Source organism: Apium graveolens, chromosome 8 (assembly GCF_009905375.1).
Source record: "Apium graveolens cultivar Ventura chromosome 8, ASM990537v1, whole genome shotgun sequence".
Taxonomy (NCBI): Eukaryota; Viridiplantae; Streptophyta; class Magnoliopsida; order Apiales; family Apiaceae; genus Apium; species Apium graveolens.
In genome coordinates this window covers 214,584,552-214,602,327 of record NC_133654.1, presented here as the reverse complement: position 1 = coordinate 214,602,327, position 17,776 = coordinate 214,584,552, and the positions used below count along the sequence as shown (strand labels likewise).

At 35.9% G+C, this 17,776-nt stretch overlaps 1 long non-coding RNA gene across 1 annotated transcript in view; it reads right to left on the bottom strand.

Moving 5' to 3' along the window:
• LOC141677332 (uncharacterized) overlaps window positions 1–17,050 on the bottom strand; it is a 129,487-nt gene extending 112,437 nt beyond the window's left edge. The window contains exons 1-2 of the long non-coding RNA XR_012557383.1: window positions 16,893–17,050; window positions 16,750–16,807 (exon numbers count right to left, since the gene is read on the bottom strand). This is a non-coding gene — a long non-coding RNA (uncharacterized LOC141677332). The remainder of the gene's footprint in view (window positions 1–16,749; window positions 16,808–16,892) is intronic.
• Between the last annotated feature and the right edge of the window lie 726 nt (window positions 17,051–17,776).

The following is a 17,776-nucleotide window of genomic DNA, read 5'->3' as shown; positions in this document are numbered from 1 at the left end:
GATGGCTGAGCAGGATTCTGTTATGTTGGTTTCACAGCTTGTAGCTTGGCCAAGATAGCAGCTTGCTCTTTCTTTTGCTTAGCCTTTTTGGCATTTAGAATGGCTTGCTTCTTTTCCTGCTTCATTCTTGCCTTTTCTTCTCTCTTTGCTTGCATAAATTGAGGATGTCCAGCCACCACACATATTTCTTTCCCATTCCTGAAAACTTTAGCAATTCTCCTTTTTAAGGCTGAATCAGCTGGATCCTTATAGAAGGCAATTGTCTTGATAGAATCTTCTTCTCATCAGGCTTAGATGTCTCATATACTGTATCCAAAGGGTTCTTGAATGATGATTTTGGATAGTTCACCCTTGGCTTCAGAATAATTTCAGCTTTTGGAGATTTGATGCTGGATGGTTGTCCTCTTTCCAGATAGTTCATGCTCATTTCATTCATAAATATGCTTGACTTGAGAGTGATGAATGGCTGAATTTACTAGCTCCTTTACTAGCCCAAACTTCTTTTGTATGTCCTCATCAATTTTCTCCCAGTTTATTGGCTTCAACTGCTCCTTTTTAGCTTCTCTTAAATTGGCTGCTGCTGCATTGATCAGATCAATACCGTCTGTTACTGGTGGCTTGGTGAAAGCAATTGCAGGCACAATTACTTTACTGATTTGAATTTGAAGCTTCTCCCCCTCACTTGGTCCTTTCTGCCCTTTTTTGCTATCATCAAGTTGAGTAGAGGAGGAGGTTTGTGCAGCCACCAGTTTCTGAATCAAGTCTGTTTGTTGAGCTTGATGAAGATGAATGGCTGTTAGAGATGCTTCCATAGCTAACATTCTTGTATCTAAGGCATCTATCTTTGTGGCAAGATCAGAATTTTTCCTGAGTTGTCTCTTGATGTCAAGCATTATAGTTGCTGGAAGCTTAGAGTCCATCTTGTCAGAAATAGCCTTTTTCATCTCATCAATATCACCCTTAATGGTGTTGACATCTCTAGCATGTTGGAAGCCTTGAATTTGTGTAGTTGCAGAGAAGCAAGATGTGCTTGAATGAGCTTCTTGGTGTTGGCATTTGTAGTGGTTTGAAGAGTAGAATTTGTCTGATTTATGAGTTGGATTAGGGTTATCTTGAAGTAGTGTTCATCATAATGTTTTGAAAATGCCCATGATGGCATGCATGATCTTGAACTAGAACCTACTTCTCCCCCTATGTCCAATGGCTCTTCTTCACTTTCTCCACCTTCATCTCCAAAGAAATCTGCTGAAACACTAGTCTCATAATCAACATCACCAGCTGTAGAGGGAAAAGCTGTGATGGCATCCTTAGCTCTTAGCATTGACAGAGTGGTATGCACCAAATTGAGCATCCTTTCTACATTGTCATTGCCCTGTTCAGCTAGAAGTTGATAAGCTGGAACAGGGTGAGTAAATGCCTCAGCATCAAGGGAGGTGGAATCTATAGTAGCTTGAGATTGCTGAGATAGTCCCTCCCCGTCTGTATCCTGGATATTCATTAACTTACTAACAATGACATCCATCCTTATAGCTCATGTACCTGTATTTCTCTCTTGTTCTCTCTTTTGTTGCATCAGGGTCTCACCCTAGCTTCCCACCCTCACACCCTCACCTTCACCATCTAAGATAGGACTCCTCTCACTCTCTTTTGCCAATCTTGAAGAAATGGACTGCATATTGTCACTCTTTTTCTCTCCTTTTTCCTGGGAGCAACCCAGACTCTCACTCATAACACTCTCTTCCCTCAATCCTAAGAGTGACTATACAACCACTAAGTCTTCTGCACTAGAGATAATAGATGAAATTTGAAGTTGTGCAGAGACACTCGATGGATGAGGAATATCTATCGAGTTAGCAGTTTGACTATCCGGCGGATAAATGATGTTAAGCTTATCCATCGGGATACAATCACTACTCGACGGATGAGCAATATCCATCGAGAGAGTAGAAATGAATGAACTTGGAATTGAAACTATTGTGGACTCTGTGCTGATTGATGAGATTTTGGGCACAACTGTTTCAACAGTTTCTGAAAGAATTGGCAAGTGAGCCAATAAATCATCCAAAAGATGATGCTCACTTGCAGTAGATTTTGGCTTCCCCAACAAAGTTAAAGAAGGGGAATTAGGAATTGATATTTTGATCATGTCCACATCCAGAGAGTTTGTGGGAGAATTTGGTGTTTGAAGTGCTTCTATTACTAATGATTTTGGCTGTGACTCCACATTTATTGGAGCCACATCAAGCTGAATTTATGAATGTGCAGTGACTGTGTCTTTAGCACCAGTTTACACAGTGTGTGAACCCTGTGCATCCCCAAAGGTTTTGGATTTCTTCTTTCTGGCATAAGTTTGGGGTGAGCTAGTGTCCCTTACCCTTTTGGAATGTGCTCTTGGCTGAGAGCTTTGTTCAATAGCCACATCCTTTTGGGAGGATGGAACTAGAAATGAGCTTTTATCCTTATTAATCACTGCAGTTTGTTGGGAAACTGCAGTGTGGCTAGGCTGTGAACCACTCAACTCTCCATCCTTATTCTTAGGGTTTCTTTTATGTTCACCCTATCCCTCACCTACCTTACCCACCTTCACACTCCCCTCTTTGGTTTTGGTAGATTTTGCAACTGGCATCTTTTGGGAGATACCAGAGAGGGCTTTCTTTGATTTGGATTTTGAAATTTTTGATGATTTAGTAGCTTGGGTAGGCAACTGTTGGGTCATTGACACAGTTGCCATTGCTACACTAGAATTCAAAAAAATTTGAGAGGTTGGAATAGTAGGGACATATGAACTTACCTCACTTACCTGAGGTGCTTCCATTACATGGAAATAGAAGAGTGGCACTTCTCTATGATGATTTTCCCTGTTCAAATCTGCAATAATTCTTCTCTCTTGAACCCAACAATCTAATTTTTTCTATGGGTTCTCAAGTACAATTTCCTCAGAGAGGTGGTTAGCTAACATCATGAAAAATCTAGCATAATAAACATTTTTACCCCTTTTATTTAACTCTCCTAATTTAAATCCCAACTCAAACAAAACAAGGTCACTAAAATTGAAGAATTTATCTGTAATTAGCATGTAAAGCATGTTATGCATGGAAAAATTGACAGAATTAAAATTACTGATTTTACCAGTAAAGACCTTGGTTACTACATCACACATGAAACTCCATTCCTTCCTAAGATCCAATCTCCTAATGTCACTTAACTTAGAAGTAGAGAGAGCATAGTTCATGGAATTAAGCATATTATCTATATTAGTGTCTTTGTGTGGTAAGATCATAGTATTATCTAGAATCTTGAAACATGCTTTGATAACATCACTATTAATACAGAATTCCTTACCTTTAATGGTGAGAGTGATGGTCTTATCTGTAACACCCCCAAATCCGGGGTCGGGGATCCGGGTTGTCACGAGTTCCATTTCCCTTAATAACACCCAATCTTAATAAATAATCAACTACTCTGTACTGTGACCCCACAATAAACACACACACCACAAGTTATAGTCTCAGAGATGAACACTCAAAAAATAACACAGGTCCTTATATTCCACAATTATAAACCGTTACACCTTAAAAAGGTTCTGAATAAATTTACATATTCTGTGCCATTATTATAATTCATATTATACATAAGTCTGGTTCATCAATAGTTGAAAACCTAGCCTATTGGTAGCTCCTACCTCAGCTATGGGGGCATCAACGCTTTCAAAAGACTACAGAATGTTTTCTAACCGCTTGTGAATCGGGAGCTTGGTCCTGTTCATTTTTTCTATCTGTTGTTGTGTGATGAAAGAAGAAAGCAAGGGTGAGCAGCAAGCCCACCAAAATAATATGTATAATGATTAACAATATATGAGCCTTCTCATAGTACTCATGAAAGTCTTGGTCAAAAGAAATGAACCAAGTTTGATATCTTAATGCGATAAAGTCGCAAAATATTCAGTATATATACATATATACTTTTCAAAATCTTGGAAGTCCTCTTCCATGCATAATATACACAGAGTTCCAGTTTATAATTGTATAAAAATATCGTTGCAAGGTGATGTCATATATCTACCCTTGTCTCAACGTTTTTCTGAAAATCTTTGATATGCATAAGATAATCATTAACTAGATATAAGTTGAAAATATGAAGTTACAAGATACCCCAATATACTTATATCTTTTCCAAATATTACTTGAACTACCACCGTTCAAGTTATAATCAGTTCAAAAGTTCATCACATAGATGTGACTACAAGACAAGATTTGAATAGATTCAATCTTTGAATATCATTATAAATAATGAAGTTACGAGATACTTCATTAAATCCCGATATATATATACACCTATATATATACATTTCATACACTCCTTGAAAACCTCTGTTATGAAAATTATAAACAGAGTTGCAATATCCAATGAATTTGGAAAGGAGAAAACCTTGGCATAAACCTGATATCTTGCTGATCAGGCAAAGATACCAATAAGTAACCTTTTCTACTAGTAGATGGACGAATTCCCCACTGGTCATCACCCTGGCCGCAATAGGACCTTATGCTGGACTGCAACTCAGCCACTTACGCATTTGATGGACTCCCACTGAGCCACTTACACTTTCATGGACGCCCACTGAGCCCATGTTGCTTATGCCGACTCAAATAGATGAATTTACTTCCCGAATGATGGGCAAGTAATCAAGATGTTTTCTCAAAACAGCAACCTCGTTGCGCATGTAAAATACACCACTGAGCCGGATCCCTCAAGTTTTGAACGAGTATTTAAATCCCCTTTAAAAGGAAGATCTTAAATATAAAAATGAGTTTTGGGATCCGCTCTAACTTTTAAAAATCATTTTGAAGACTCGAAAACACTTTAAAGAGTGTTTGGAGTAATGCTGATTTAATGAAATAAATCAGTCCCAATATATTAGAAAATATCTGAATATTATTATTTAAATAATATTCCCATAAAGAATAATCTTTATAAAAAAAATTGAAGTAGAAGTTTTAAAACTTATACTTGAAATGAGTATTAAATAACCAAAGATATACTTATACGAAAGTACTATCTTTATTTGAATAATCAAAGATAAGTTTGATTAACGACACCTTATTCTTTAATAAAATAAAGAATATCTCAGCAAATAATCGGAGTCATAGATCCTCAAATGAATATTCAAATAATATTCATTAAATAATATAAACTGAGTCATAAGCCCTCGACTGAATATTCAAATAATATTCAATAAATAATATAAAAGAGTCATAAGTCCTCGAATGAATATTCAAATAATATTCAAATAATAAAATAAAAGGAGTCATAAGTCCTCGAATGAATATTCAAAATAATATTCATTTAATAAAATAAAGAAGTCGTAAGCCCTCGAATGAATATTCGTAATAATATTCATTAAATAAAATAAAGGAGTCATAAGCCCTCGAATGAATATTCGAATAATATTCAATAAATAATATAAAAGAGTCATAAGCCCTCGAATGAATATTCAAATAATATTCAAATAATAAAATAAAAGGAGTTATAAGTCCTCGAATGAATATTCAAAATAATATTCATTTAATAAAATAAAGAAGTCATAAGCCCTCGAATGAATATTCGTAATAATATTCATTAAATAAAATAAAGTTATCGAATAAACCTTATTCGATTAATAGTTTTAAAAACTATATCAATATATATATATAAATATATATTATACTCGGGAGCCTCGCCTCCCGGTTTTAGAAAAAGTTCACCTTTTGATCCCCTATACAAAGGGTATACGCAAATACCGCTTATCTCTAGCATAGGTATTATGCAACGAATAAGCATTTGAACCAACAGATATATAAATCAAGAATACGAAACATGCATGCATATATACCATATCACATGCTACAATATATCTCAAGAATTTGCTAATAACAAATATGCATTTATCACAAGATCATGCATATACACATATACATCACAACAACAGTATAACGGGTAGAAAACTTGCCTGAGCGACTGGGGGTTACAAATGGCTCGGGACGAGTCTGGTAACCTATAAACAACATATAAGTTGGAATTAAATCGAAGTCACTTGTAAATCTATACTTTAACCAAATTAGACTCTAACGCTCGCTTTGCGCTTACTGATTCTCTTAAGTCGCTCGAGTACCCTCGGCTCCACCATTTTTAATAAATTAACCATTACGAGTTTTAAGGCGATTCCTTCGCGAGTGTCTTACCAACTGCCTATTACACTTTACATAAATGTTTCATACTCCAATTAGTCATTTTAGGTCTTTAACCTATGTTTCAAAGTAAGGCGAGGGGTAATGTTTCGTTCGCGAAACGTCGTTACTTAAAATGGCCGTTTCTCCTAAACCGTACATCGGAATCAAATGAACCACATATCAAAACGAAGCTCGTAACATGAACTATCTAAACATTAAAATGGTAAAAACCTAGCAGGGAGTTCTCGGGTCCTAATGTTATGAACAAAAGCAGTCTAAAGTAAATCGGACATTACGACGGCTATGTTTACGCGATTTCCAAATTTTTTACCAATCTAAATCATATCAATCCAACTACCAATCAACAACAACTCAAGATACACATCAATGCTACTGATTTCAGTCATAATAAGCTCAAGGATCTCAATCCAATCATATATTATAACATCTCCAAATTCAACTAAACTACTTAACAATTAAGCTCGAATCATGCTTATCATTCAAATTACTACTCATCCATCCAAACCATCTCCAAACTTCAACATTCAAACTTATTACTAAAGGTTGTGAAGATTTATACCTTTCTTGGAGGGTGGAAAGTTACTAGGAAGCCTTATGGAGCCTCCTACAAGCTTGATCTTTCCAAAGAAATCAAGAACACAAAGTTAGGCTTTGAAGTTTCTAAAAGTCCGATTTAAAGAACTGTAAAAATGAGGGTCTTACCATGATTATTTGGATGAGACTTGTGAACAAGAGTTGTAGGCCATCTCAATATCTTTCCAACGAGCTATAGAACACAACATTTGAGTGAGAAATGAAGGAGATACAGCAGTTTTAATGTGCTGGTTCTGTTTTGGCCGAGAGCAATGAAAATGGGGGAGAAAAAAAAAGCTTGCTTGTGTTGACTTATTTTGTGGTGTAAATGGAATGGTAGGTGGATATTTGTTTGGCTAACTCTTGGTTAGTTAGTGGAAAGTGATGTAAGCCAGCCTATGTCACCACTTGCATCACTCTTGCCACTTGTCCTCTTCTTATGGTGGAAGCTTTTCATTAAGCTTAATCCTTCTTAATTAGGTGCTTTAATACTTGTATTATCCTTGCTAATCCCCTAGCTACTTGCCCAAGCTTGATCCTTAGTCGTTTAATTGCTTTACGACTCGTTTATTATTCATTCTCGTTGATCGTTTGAGGGATCATATCCGGGATCTTATTACTTGGGTTCCCCTAAACCTTTCTCAATATTTTATATTCCTTTTATGATCCTCTCTTATAACCCTTGAATTTAAATCCTTTTAATCATGTTACCTTATACTCAATTCTTTCGGTATCTGGTGGATTTTCGAAAAAGTCAAAGTGTCCGGATCCGAATTCTAATGACCTTTACATACACTCATTTAATTTATGGAATACTAGTACGATCTTAGAATTTCCATAACAGTACTCCTATATAACGTGGTCTGATAATTTTCCTTAATCAGCATTGTCAGCAAAAGTAACTATTCATCCGTGTTTTAAAAATTCCAAAAATTGGGGTTATTACAGTCTCCCCTCTTTAAAAGGATTCCGTCCCGGAATCAGATAGAAAACCGTTGGGGATACTTTTCTAGCATTGCATTTTCTAACTCCCAAGTCAATTTTTCCCACATGGTGGTTCTACCACCAAACTTGGTCTAGTTTGATAACCCTACTCCTAAGCACTTAATCCCTTTCCAATTATAACCCTTCCTGGTTGCTCCATATACGTTACGCCTGGTTGCATGTCTATGCGCTCATATGCCCTTATTTGTCTGGCATCCGGATTATACTTTCTTAACATTGATATGTGAAACACGTTATGAACTTGCTACAGGTTCGGGGATAGGGCTAGCTCATATGCTAACTTCCCAATACGTCTTAATATCTCCAAGGGTCCAACAAATCGTGGACTTAGCTTTTCTTTCTTTCCGAACCTCATCAATCCTTTCCAAGGCTTTCCAAGGGGATATCTTTCACAACACTAGGTCCCCTACTTCATACTCCTTGTCCTTTCATTATCAAATCAACATACTTTTTATGTCCATCTTGGGCTACTACCAGTCGTCTTCTGATTAGATCTATTATATCCTTGGTCCTTTGGACCACTGCTGGTCCGAGCATCTTGCGCTCTACAACTTCATCCTAACATAAGGGAGATCGACATTGTCTTCCCTGAAGGATCTCATAAGGCGACATCTCGATAATGACATATGATCTATTGTCGTAAGAAAACTCAATCCGTGTTAAGTGATCATTCCAATTTCTTTCAAGTCTATTGCACAGAATTTCATCATAGCTTCTAGCACTATAGATTTTGCTTCTCAATACCCATTCTTTTCCAGTTCGTAATCGTTACTATCTTCCGTACATGATACTATTCTAGATATACCTTTACTCGCTAGAGTTTTATAACCTCTTAATAATCGCGTCAACCTTAGTATCACGGACGCGTTAGAATCGGAATACCATCTTACTTGGTACCACTTCATCTCTAGCTGCCTCCATCTTTGAAAGCTTGGTCCTTCGTATAAAAGTAAAAGAATTTATTGAGAGATCACTATGATCATGAACACTTGTTCTATTGCATAGTTAGTACAGAAGGTGGCCAGCCTTTAGTACTTGACAAGTAATTAAACAATAGATGGTATCCTACTCAGCTTCTATCACACAGATAGATAGTCATTCGGCAATACCTCCCCTTCTGGAAGGGTTGTTCTTCTCAGTTTATATGAAATGAAAAGAAGAGAAAAGAACGAACTGAAGAGAATTGTATATTCGTAAAAAAAAAATTTATTGCCATAAAATATCTGGCTTGGAATCTACCTCTGAACTATAGAGGTTTGTCATAGGAGAACAAAACATATATGTATTTATATCAACATCAAGTATTATAGCATCGTATTTCACATGCCTAAATATTTTTGCTATTCCGTCCATCATTCTATGGACCCATGCTCTTCCTCGAGCTTATACACAATCACCTTTGAAACTCCCTCGACATCGAAAATCGAATCTGGGATCTCATTCTAGACATCATCGTTACTAGAATTCTATGCTTGCACCGCAATCTTCTTCGTATAGTAATACCTCTATTCCTAAGAAGGAATAAATATTCAATAGGTAAATAATCGACCTAGTTTTTCTATCAAAGATAACTTATACGTCAACATGACAAGATTAGTGGTACTCAATCTCAACATCCATTCCAATACAACTCTCACGGTTGTAATCAGCTCATTACTCGCAGAATCATTGATGCATTACTATGGTCCACCACTGACCTACTGTCATCATTCACTTTCCATGAAATCTTAATATCTAACCATACGGAGTCCATACATGTAGTATAGAATTCTTCTAAGGAGTTAACATAATCACCATTCATAATTCATGAAGAACACTCCTGATCCTGACATACATACATGACATGAAGCATATAAAATTGCAGAAGAGTTTCAATCAAAGCACCGATAGCAGGTTAATACCATTCTTAATCATATGCCTTCAATAGAAGACTTAACTCAAAGGTTTGTTTGGTCCTTTTTAAAATATGGTCCTGGCTTATTCTCAAGATAGGACCTTCTAAGATAGATAGCCCGCTAATGGCGATTACACGAATTAAACCTTTACCCAACTACTATTACGGTTGAGTATTGCACAGTCATCAGAAGGAATGTCAATCTTCCAAACCATAATACAACCTTCACAGCTTTAACCATCATCACTGTATTCCTTTGGCACAAGCGCCTATAATTATCCTCTTACCTTTAAAGTGTCGGCCACCTCTTTGGCCTTTCCTGATAGTAAAATTTCCTTATAGTCAATGTCATTTTAACCACCTCCAAATAAATTTTCTACCTTATTTCAATCACTGATTTTGTGAAGATGTTTTCCTTAAAATCTGATAAGTAAAAAAAAAATATCACCATTTTTCCATAAGTTATTGCCTCAGTCTTTAGAGGTTAATCACTGTCACGACGGACTCTCAATCATACTTAGAACATCTTTTATCCTAGGCCCTAATTGCCCTGAACAATTTCGACCTTTACTGGTTCGATCCATACTTTCTCGTGGTTTAACACGTGCCCCACTTGGCATCATTATAATTACGTCATATTTCCTTTATCAACATTTCTATTCTTGAGAATTTTGAATATTACCTTTCTCCTTGTAAAACCTCTAAGGTTATCATTGAATCGTTCCTCCTGTATTCCCTAGATACAGGGCATATCAAGATACCATTTATTAATACCAGAATTATTGTCTATATACTTCTGAAGAATTTCTCCACTGATTCTTAAAGGTTGTTATTACCTTAATCCTTTCCAATTCATACTGTCAAAACTCATACTATCCCTATTAAGGGTGAAATGCCAACCTTTATGCATTCCCCTAGGATTTATTTTAAGTTACCGATGTTATATCCTTAATTCCACCTTTAAAAGGTACATGCATCCTTCCATGGATAATCAAGTCATATATCCCTGATAAGGGTGTCTTATTTAACCATTCCCACCTCGATAATATATGCTGAATTTCACAATAACATCTGTATTCAAAATGAGGTTAATCAATATGGCCTCCAAAAGATAACAATGGTTATCCGCTTTTATTGCCTAAATTGGGTAACGATAACAAGGATGTTCTGGAAGATATTGGTCATGTTCAACGTGAACTTCTTCTTAATAATTCCTTATTTACTTTTGTTGTTTATCTGAACAGTCATCTCAATGTTGGGATATCTTTCATACCTGGCGTCACCCTTTTTGGGTATCAAGCCACCGGTCTTACACTTCATATTCTTGAAGGTCACTTCCTTCATCCAATTTTCCTAATTTCTTACTTTCTTGACTCCTCCGTCCATCCGCGTTTCCTTATTAATCAATCGATCTATCTCAAAGTTTCATCGAATACTGTCAACTTCAAGGGAATTAACTATACGTATCGCTTACGCCTTCAAACCTTGAATTTATCTCATGATCAGTCACCATCGCGCTGATGATGACACACTTCTCTATATTTATTGCAAGGGTTTCTTAGGGTTTCCCATACCTAACTCCCTTATCACTTCTCAACTCTATTTCCTTTATATCCCTTTATACTCCTTCCCTTTTCAGTCTTTTATTTTCGTTTCCATTACAACCATTATATGAACCAACACAACATAAGCATTGATTTTAAACATCCCGTCATTCTAGATTCGTGTCCTCAGAACGAATCTTGACAACTTTTACAACTTAGATTCATAATTCATCATACTCGTCCGCTTTTGTTCTAGCTCTAAAGCTTTTACACTACCTCCATAACCTTGGGAAGTACTTTCCTGAAAACAATTGTCTGAACTTTAATCAGTTTATTATAACCTCTGGCTCTATGCCTTTCTTGGCCTGTCACCAACGGGTGGCCTCTCTCTTACAGGGGTAAGTGACAAAAACAGTCTTTTGTGCTTCGTCAATCATTTAGAATCTCAAATAATTCCTATATTTCCTTTAGTCAGGCTCTTGCCTCGACTGGGTCAAACTGTTCCTTGGAACTCTGAGAGCTTAGCGACTTAAAGGTCATGAAAGGATTTCCTACCGCATTGTTTCCTTAAGGTGGTGGTTGGGAATAAAAGTATAAGTTCTGTTTAGACAGGTCCATGAATTTCCATATAGGAGTACCGTCTCGGGTCTCCTTATCTTGCTCGACTTCTATTTTCTCAGTATGAAATGTTTCATCCTTCTCCCATACTTGGGGTTATCTTATACGTTAAAATCCTGATTTTCCACTTCATTATGTTATGGGTTCCTTCTATCTTGATGGCGTCCTCCCTGACTATCACATTCAGGGTTTGCCCTAAATCTTATTCCTTGAACTATGACTTTCATCTAGGATCTCATCTTTAAGCTCTTAAACATTTGGAACCCAAATTCTATAGGAATACCTCATTATTCCCTTATCATCTTTCTCGGTATTAATCTCATATCTATTTTTTTGGCTCTCTGCCTTCATTCATCACTTTTTCTGGCACAATATGTTCTTTTCCAATAATTCGGTCTGTCTTGCAATCTCAAACAGCTTTTCGGTACCGGCTCCGGTTACCTTCACTTCTATTTCCATTTTCTCAAAATCTCTTATAAACTCTCTCAAAGACATTATCATCTTGAGTCTCTCCTTTTTACTAAGGGCATCAGCCACCACATTGGCTTTCCCCAAATGATAAAGAATCTCATAATCGTAATCCTTGATTATCTCTAACCACCTCATTTGGCGCATGTTGAGCTCTTTCTGCGTGAAAATGCACTAGAGCACTTATGGCTTGTGTAAATCTCGTACTTCTCTCCATACAAGTAGTGCCTCCAATATTTAGGGCAAAACTATTGCCACGAGCCCAAGCTCATGGGTGGGGATATCGAATTTTATATTCCCTTAATTGTCTTGATGCGTACGTGATTACCTTGTTGTGCTGTATAAGAAGCACCCTAATTCCTTATGCGAAGCGTCACTACACATCACAAAATCTCCTTTTCCATCCGGCAATGCCATCATAGGGGTCGTCACCAATCTTTGCTTCAGTTCTTGAAAGTTGTTCTCGTATTTCTCTGTCCATTCAAACTTCTCAGTCTTACGAGTAAGCCGCGTTAAAGGGGGCTACTATCTTTACAAACTCGAACTAACCTCCGATAGTGACCGACCAATTCTACCTCTGGTAGTCGACCTAACCATGGTCATCAATTCATCAGTGGTCCTTTATTCATTCTTGTCAAGATCCTCCATGGGATCCTCCTCAGCAACTATCCCTTCTAGGACAACATCCTCAACATGAACATCATCCGATCCCGCGTTAGGATGCTCTATCGGATCCATAATCTGATCTCCAATAAGTAATAAAACATCATCGCGTTGTTGCTCCTCAACCTCAGGGTTCGGAGTCCCGTTACCATATACGATAACGAACTACGCTTCTATCATGATATTTATAAGGGTTCCCATAAGGGTTTTAACTGTCAGTACTACGTTAGGTAGCCTGACTAGGAACTTGGCAAGAGTTCTTATTATCTTAGTGAACTTATTATCTTAACGTCACATCATCTCTGAGGTTTATAACGCTTAGCTCTGATACCACTTCTGTAACACCCCCAAATCCGGGGTCGGGGATCCGGGTTGTCACGAGTTCCATTTCCCTTAATAACACTCAATCTTAATAAATAATCAACTACTCTGTACTGTGACCCCACAATAAACACACACACCACAAGTTATAGTCTCAGAGATGAACACTCAAAAAATAACACAAGTCCTTATATTCCACAATTATAAACCGTTACACCTTAAAAAGGTTCTGAATAAATTTACATATTCCTTGCCATTATTACAATTCATATTATACATAAGTCTGGTTCATCAATAGTTGAAAACCTAGCCTATTGGTAGCTCCTACCTCAGCTACGGGGGCATCAACGCTTTCAGAAGACTGCGGAACGTTTTCTAACCACTTGCGAATCGGGAGCTTGGTCCTGTTCATCTTTTCTATCTGTTGTTGTGTGATGAAAGAAGAAAGCAAGGGTGAGCAGCAAGCCCACCAAAATAATATGTATAATGATTAACAATATATGAGCCTTCTCATAGTACTCATGAAAGTCTTGGTCAAAAGAAATGAACCAAGTTTGATATCTTAATGCGATGAAGTCGCAAAATATTCAGTATATATACATATATACTTTTCAAAATCTTGGAAGTCCTCTTCCATGCATAATATACACAGAGTTCCAGTTTATAATTGTATAAAAATATCGTTATAAGGTGATCTCATATATCTACCCTTGTCTCAACGTTTTTATGAAAATCTTTGATATGCATAAGATAATCATTAACTAGATATAAGTTGAAAATATGAAGTTATAAGATACCCCAATATACTTATATCTTTTCCAAATATTACTTGAACTACCACCGTTCAAGTTATAATCAGTTCAAAAGTTCATCACATAGATGAGACTACAAGACAAGATTTGAATAGATTCAATCTTTGAATATCATTATAAATAATGAAGTTACGAGATACTTTATTAAATCCCGATATATATACACCTATATATATACATTTCATACACTCCTTGAAAACCTCTGTTATGAAAATTATAAATAGAGTTACAATATCCAATGAATTTGGAAAGGAGAAAACCTTGGCATAAACCTGATATCTTGCTGATCAGGCAAAGATACCAATAAGTAACCTTTTCTACTAGTAGATGGACGAATTCCCCACTGGTCATCACCCTGGCCACAATAGGACCTTATGCTGGACTGCCACTCAGCCACTTACGCATTTGATGGACTCCCACTGAGCCACTTACACTTTCATGGACGCCCACTGAGCCCATGTTGCTTATGCCGACTCAAATAGATGAACTTACTTCACGAACGATGGGCAAGTAATCAAGATGTTTTCTCAAAACAGCAACCTCGTTGCGAATGTAAAATACACCACTGAGCCGGATCCCTCAAGTTTTGAACGAGTATTTAAATCCCCTTTAAAAGGAAGATCTTAAATATAAAAATGAGTTTTGGGATCCGCTCTAACTTTTAAAAATCATTTTGAAGACTCGAAAACACTTTAAAGAGTGTTTGGAGTAATGCTGATTTAATGAAATAAATCAGTCCCAATATATTAGAAAATATCTGAATATTATTATTTAAATAATATTCCCATAAAGAATAATCTTTATAAAAAAATAATTGAAGTAGAAGTTTTAAAACTTATACTTGAAATGAGTATTAAATAACCAAAGATATACTTATACGAAAGTACTATCTTTATTTGAATAATCAAAGATAAGTGTGATTATCGACACCTTATTCTTTAATAAAATAAAGAATATCTCAGCAAATAATCGGAGTCATAGATCCTCAAATGAATATTCAAATAATATTCATTAAATAATATAAACTGAGTCATTAGCCCTCGAATGAATATTCAAATAATATTCAATAAATAATATAAAAGAGTCATAAGTCCTCGAATGAATATTCAAATAATATTCAAATAATAAAATAAAAGGAGTCATAAGTCCTCGAATGAATATTCAAAATAATATTCATTTAATAAAATAAAGAAGTCATAAGCCCTCGAATGAATATTCGTAATAATATTCATTAAATAAAATAAAGGAGTCATAAGCCCTCGAATGAATATTCGAATAATATTCAATAAATAATATAAAAGAGTCATAAGCCCTCGAATGAATATTCAAATAATATTCAAATAATAAAATAAAAAGAGTTATAAGTCCTCGAATGAATATTCAAAATAATATTCATTTAATAAAATAAAGAAGTCATAAGCCCTCGAATGAATATTCGTAATAATATTCATTAAATAAAATAAAGTTATCGAATAAACCTTATTTGATTAATAGTTTTAAAAACTATATCAATATATATATATATATAAATATATATTATACTCGGGAGCCTCGCCTCCCGGTTTTAGAAAAAGTTCACGTTTTGATCCCCTATACTAAGGGTATACGCAAATACCGCTTATCTCTAGCATAGGTATTATGCAACGAATAAGCATTTGAACCAACAGATATATAAATCAAGAATACGAAACATGCATGCATATATACCATATCACATGCTACAATATATCGCAAGAATTTGCTAATAACAAATATGCATTTATCACAAGATCATGCATATACACATATACATCACAACAACAGTATAACGGGTAGAAAACTTGCCTGAGCGACTGGGGGTTACAAATGGCTCGGGACGAGTCTGGTAACCTATAAACAACATATAAGTTGGAATTAAACCGAATTCACTTGTAAATCTATACTTTAACCAAATTAGACTCTAACGCTCGCTTTGCGCTTACTGATTCTCTTAAGTCGCTCGAGTACCCTCGGCTCCACCATTTTTAATAAATTAACCATTACGAGTTTTAAGGCGATTCCTTCGCGAGTGTCTTACCAACTGCCTATTACACTTTACATAAATGTTTCATACTCCAATTAGTCATTTTAGGTCTTTAACCTATATTTCAAAGTAAGGCAAGGGGTAATGTTTCGTTCGCGAAACGTCGTTACTTAAAATGGCCGTTTCTCTTAAACCGTACATCAGAATCAAACGAACCACATATCAAAACGAAGCTCGTAAAATGAACTATCTAAACATGGAAATGGTCAAAACCTAGCAGGGAGTTCTCGGGTCCTAATGTTATGAACAAAAGCAGTCTAAAGTAAATCGGATATTACGACGGCTATGTTTACGCGATTTCCAAATTTTTTACCATTCTAAATCATATCAATCCAACTACCAATCAACAACAACTCAAGATACACATCAATGCTACTGATTTCAGTCATAATAAGCTCAAGGATCTCAATCCAATCATATATTATAACATCTCCAAATTCAACTAAACTACTTAACAATTAAGCTCGAATCATGCTTATCATTCAAATTACTACTCATCCATCCAAACCATCTCCAAACTTCAACATTCAAACTTATTACTAAAGGGTGTGAAGATTTATACCTTTTTTGGAGGGTGGAAAGTTACTAGGAAGCCTTATGGAGCCTCCTACAAACTTGATCTTTCCAAAGAAATCAAGAACACAAAGTTAGGCTTTGAAGTTTCTAAAAGTCCGATTTAAAGAACTGTAAAAATGAGGGTCTTACCATGATTATTTGGATGAGACTTGTGAACAAGAGTTGTAGGCCATTTCAATACCTTTCCAACGAGCTATAGAACACAACATTTGAGTGAGAAATGAAGGAGATACAGCAGTTTTAATGTGCTGGTTCTGTTTTGGCCGAGAGCAATGAAAATGGGGGAGAAAAAAAAGCTTGCTTGTGTTGACTTATTTTGTGGTGTAAATGGAATGGTAGGTGGATATTTGTTTGGCTAACTCTTGGTTAGTTAGTGGAAAGTGATGTAAGCAAGCCTATGTCACCACTTGCATCACTCTTGCCACTTGTCCTCTTCTTATGGTGGAAGCTTTTCATTAAGCTTAATCCTTGTTAATTAGGTGCTTTAATACTTGTATTATCCTTGCTAATCCCCTAGCTACTTGCCCAAGCTTGATCCTTAGTCATTTAATTGCTTTACGACTCGTTTATTATTCATTCTCGTTGATCGTTTGAGGGATCATATCCGGGATCTTATTACTTGGGTTCCCCTAAACCTTTCTCAATATTTTATATTCCTTTTATGATCCTCTCTTATAACCCTTGAATTTAAATCCTTTTAATCATGTTACCTTATACTCAATTCTTTCGGTATCTGGTGGATTTTCGAAAAAAATCAAAGTGTCCGGATCCGAATTCTAATGACCTTTACATATACTCATTTAATTTATGGAATACTAATACGATCCTAGAATTTCCATAACAGTACTCCTATATAACGTGGTCTGATAATTTTCCTTAATCAGCATTGTCAGCAAAAGTTACTATTCATCCGTGTTTTAAAAATTCCAAAAATTGGGGTTATTACATTATCTGTCGAGTTGTATAAAGCAGTAGTCCACATCTCTTCAACAACCTCACAGAAGATGGTGGGT